The sequence below is a fragment of the Scylla paramamosain genome, chromosome 9 (genome assembly GCF_035594125.1).
Source record: "Scylla paramamosain isolate STU-SP2022 chromosome 9, ASM3559412v1, whole genome shotgun sequence".
Classification (NCBI taxonomy): Eukaryota; Metazoa; Arthropoda; class Malacostraca; order Decapoda; family Portunidae; genus Scylla; species Scylla paramamosain.
This window is the reverse complement of record NC_087159.1, coordinates 30,587,501-30,592,839: the sequence shown is the minus strand read 5'-3', so window position 1 is coordinate 30,592,839 and position 5,339 is coordinate 30,587,501.

The following is a 5,339-nucleotide window of genomic DNA, read 5'->3' as shown; positions in this document are numbered from 1 at the left end:
TTCCTCTTTAAAAGAGGAACAATGTCATTGACCTAGGAATAGTACCACTGCACATGGTGTATAAAGGTATCAGTGACTTTATTAAAGAGGTGTGAAGATAGTCGCTGCATGGAGACATGGCGGCCTCAGGAAACTTAGGGCTGTAAACATGGGACGCTGACAATGCACGGAAGGTGATCACAACAACTGTATCAGCAATCTACACTGTGTGATGCTCGCACTTGTCACTGTTGATGTGTTGATGGTATACGGCGGTGAGTCCTTAAAACTCTGGATTTACTTGGTAATGGTCAGATATAAAACCGAGTCCACCGCATTTACATCCGTTGATAGTCTCTCTCTCTCTCTCTCTCTCTCTCTCTCTCGGAAGGTGAGGAGAATGGCAGGTAAATTCTCTAGATAGATCGAAATCTAGATCATTTATCTGTTTTTTTTTTTTTCTGTGCATAGCAATCCTGCTATGAAATACTCACGATGCATCTCACTTTCCTTGCCTTTCTAGGAAATTATTGTCAGTGCCAGGATTAATTAAGTGGTAACTCATACAGCTGTTCATGGCAACGGCAGATGAGTTTTTTTTTTTTTTTTTTTCTCTCAAGATAATTTAATGTAGTGGCTAATATAATTTCATTGGTTTTCGTTCTTAATCGCATTAGGGTTGATACACGGTACTCGCACGTAGTTCTTGGTTCTTCCTACCCCTGCAGCTGTCATGTGGCCCCAGACCCGAATCGACCCACCGACCGCTTTCCCTTTCACCGCGATCCTCCACCAAACCCCACTGCACTCTCTCTTCCTCATGCTGTCCCTGAGAGAGACTTCCACCCGTGCTCTCTCTCTCTCTCTCTCTCTCTCTCCTTGTAAACCTAATATCCCACTCTGAAGAACTTCACTTGAATTCTATCAAGTCTTTCAAAAGGAACATTTTGCTCATAGCGTTCAACATACACCCACGAATGTATTTCACAAGTTAATGCTCTTTATTTTTTTTTTAGTCCTCGAAAGAAAGCTGTAGAGCATTTTTTTCTACTTCGAATAGAATAATTGATCAGTCGCCGCCTCCTTAAGCAACACCAGCAAGGGATTAATTCTTATCATCATTATTATTTGCTACCAAGTTGTGTCTATTTATCAAAGAAACGCGCTCTAAACATCCATCCATTAGATGAGAGAGAGAGAGAGAGAGAAAGGGAGCACTCCCTTTCCGGTTCTGGCAGTAGGTTGTCACAATGCACTTGTGCTCTATATTGGTGTGTGTGTGTGTGTGTGTGTGTGTGTGTGTGTGTGTGTGTGACAGACTTTAGGGAATTGTAGAAGATCCTGTTGCAGTGCTATGTCGGTGCATTACCTACTTTTCTTATCTGTTGAACTTCCTTATCGTGAAAATGTAGAGGTAGATAGGAGACCATGCTCTCTCTCTCTCTCTCTCTCTCTCTCTCTCTCTCTCTCTCAGGAGTAAATGCATGATCAATTCTTTTAATGCAAGATTTGGGATGGTGTGTATGTGTGTGGCTTTCCAATGCCACTCGCAGTAACAATCAAGTCCAACAACTCAGCGACGCGTGTGAATGTAATCATATACAGTATAGTACACCTGTAATACATGATGGAGTTTTCATGGGAAATCCAAATAAATTTTGCATTTCGTCGAATACATGTATGTATTACATGGTCAAAGCGAGTGTGTGTGTGTATCGCGATTCGCGAGGGTGTAAGTGGCGAGTGGCGACGTGTGGTAATAACGAGAGGGGCGCGAGGAAGCCAAGGTGAGTGTTGACTAAGGCAGCCGCAGTAAGGAAGCAGCAAGGGAAATCCATGGCACAGCGAAGACGTGAGGCAACTGTGACCGAACACTATCCCGCATCGTATCAGATCACATCACCAAGCTAGGCACAAGGGAAGGAATTAATGACATAAGACGGCAGTGAAGCAAGACAGGTCTTTTTATTCTCAGCCTTGAGCTACAGACGGGAATAGGACGTGTTCAGTGCTGCAGGGCTAATGATGAGTAATTTGTTGGATGTTTTCATGTGATGCTGATTACTTACTATTTGATCTTATAAGATTTCATGGGAGGTGGTATATATATTTACTGACCTTTTTACCTCGAGGTGACTGTATATGAGTGGGTTATTATGATGGTTTGCAAACAGCATCATGACATGAATGCATTGCTGAAAAAGCGAGACGATCGAGTTTTTTTTTTTTTTTTTTTTGTGTGGCAAAGGTGTTGTGTTTGCCTCAGCTTTTAAGGAAGTGGAAAATTTTCATTGCTAAATTTTATTATTTCCTTTATTAGAATGTATGTTATGGCATGTTATCAGTCATTTTCTTAGATGTTCCTACCCTCAGATACGATGCAGAGTTTATGCTGATGGATGCTAGTTTTGATCAGTCTCGTGTAATGATTAAACCTGCTGTTCATTAGTACATGTGCTTTATTTGGATTCAACATGGACTGTTTTGTTCTGTACTTGAGATTCTGTGCAGTAGTGCCGAGACCCTGCAGCAGCAACATGGTATCATGAGTCAAGTGGTGCATCAGCTGATGGATGTGTACATTGCAGGTTGATATAAGGAACCACCTGTATTGCCAGCCTTCACAATGGCTCAGCCTTCAGCACCACCGCTGCAGGATAAGAGTGCTCCCCCCAGCCATCAGGATGCACCAGTTGCACCTTGTTACCCTGAACCTCCTCCACCTTACACCCCTAATGACCCAGGAGTGTCTGCAGGGCCTGCACCAGCAGCTCAACCAACTGGACCCTATCTACAACAAGCTCCTGTCCCAGTCATGACCACTCCACCAGTTCAACCTCCTGTACAGATGGTGGTGGCACCAGCTCCCCAGCCATCACAGGTCATCGTGGTGGGAGCTGGACTGGCTCCAGGGACTTGCACTGTTTGTAGGGTAAGGTCTGCTATATTCTTTATCAACCTTCATATCTTCTTGGTTATTATCACCTCTTCCTCCTCATTCTTCATCTCATTTTTTTCCTCTCCTCTCTTCTCATCGAACTTTACTTCACTCTTTGTTCTCTCCTCGCTTTTCTTTGTTATCCTATCCTACTTTCACTCCTTGTTACATTCATGCTACATAGTGTACTTTTTAGGTTTTATATTTTTTAAGTTGTGGAAAATTCTCCAGATGTTAATAGAATTTAGAATATTAAAACCATTCTCTCTCTCTCTCTCTCTCTCTCTCTCTCTCTCTCTCTCTCTCTCTCTCTCTCTCTCTCTCTCTCTCTCTCTCTCTCTCTCTCTCTCTCTCTCTCTCTCTCTCTCTCTCTCTCTCTCTCTCTCTCTCTCTCTCTCTCTCTCTCTCTCTCTCTCTCTCTCTCTCCAGAATGGGAAGATGAAGAACAGTGCCTCATTCTGGACATGGTTATGTTGTTGCATTTTGCTACCTTTTGGTATCCTGCCTGCCCTGATTGTCTTCTGTTGCTGCTGTCGAGGACCCAAGTGCACCAAGTGTGGCTACACCCCTTAGGTATACCCAGCCTACATTTCTTGAATCATTTTACTCTTGTGAGAAAGGAAAGCTTTATTTATAGCAAAGTATACTTTATCCATATATCTTTGATCAGTCATTATTTATTTGAGAAACTGGGAGGACTCTATAGCTGGCCTGTTTATGTCCATTCCTTAGCATCTCACTCTAGACTGTATCAGACACCCATTCACAAACCATTTACTAAAGCCCTGATTTATATATCAATAACTAGAATCTCAGCTAGAATTAGCACACCATGGTAAAGAATACAAGAAGGAAGTTTGATGCACATGTCACCCTGGTAACAGGCATAATTCGTCATGTGTTGACATCGCAATGTGCTGCTTACTGAACCAGGAACACTTAAATTCTACCAATACTGCTGGTACTTGCAGCAGCTAGATATATCAGACCCTTTATAGTAGTACGCAAGTAGACAGTTTGACAGAGCAGCTGTCTGTATGGGCAGATTTTTTTCATTTTTAATAGGGTTAAATCATCATAGATCAAATTTTTTTCTATAGATTTGGTAAAGCTCTGCCCTTTCAGTCTTTATGTATCTTTACAGATGTGAACTTTCCATATCCATTTCAGCAGTGGCCTTGTGCTGTTGTGTGTGTTCAGATGTGGCTATACACGAGACATGGTAAAGCAGAACCCTCAAGGAGTCACTGCCATTAAAAGTTTTGTCAGACATCACATTTCTCATCTTACTGTTAGAAGTGTACCAGTTCTTCCTGTTGCTCATGCATATCTTTGCAAGGCAAGGATGCAAGCAGACAGTAATTCTGCTCCAATTGTTCTGCTTTGCCATGACACATGTGCCTACATGACTTGGGTTAATATGAAATAACACTTTTCCAGTATGCTGTAGACATTTGTTTCTCTTGAAGCATTGAATCAAGAATTATTAGTAAACATAGATTTTTATATTGAGCAAGTGACGTGTGAACATTAAAATTTATTATATAGAATTACTGCTTTGATGTTGTGCATTTGTGTATTGCAAGGAGTTGGCCTGTCATTATCTTGTAGGCACATGAAAATACTGTGTATTCAGTTATGAAATTTATTGATGGCAATATTTTGGTGGTGTGGCTTTCTGTCAAACAAATGTCAGAATGCCAGCTCATCCCCTAAAGTAAACCATCATCTTGACAGTCTCCACTTCATAAAGGAGGCACATTTTGTGGCCAGGTATGTACTTGATCACTAAATGGGGTCCAGTCATCTCTCAACTCTTTTCCTGCCTCCAACTCTACTTCCATCATTTTATGTCATATATGAGGAACAACTTAGCTCTTTCTGCAAAGTTCCAAAACCAATGTATTGGCAATGTCTAATCACCATCAGTCGGGTCTCAGCCAAATGACTCGTCCTAGAGGTCTGAGTCATTAGGGAATGCTGAATGAGCTTTACCTACAAAAAATGTAGGTTTTTAAGCCCATCCAGCATTCATGGCCAAACTCATGTTCACTCTGTTTCTCATTATTTTATTTTTACTTATTTATTTACTTTTCTTTTATTTCTTTTTTTTTTTATTTATTTATTATTAATATTATTATTTTTTTATTTATTTATTTTTTTAGCTATTACTGTACATTGAATGTGTTACCAGCTCACATCTGAGCAAGTGCTTTGTAGGATGCTCTTGTGATCAGATTTATTTTTGGAGTTAAAATGTATTAAGCTTAGACTGTTGTTCACCTGTAGTTACTTAATAACCATTTTGACAAAGTACTTGTATGTACTCTTGTTTTACCAATGTATGTGTGTGTGTGTGTGTGTGTGTGTGTGTGTGTGTGTGTGTGTGTGTGTGTATATATATATATATATATATATATAT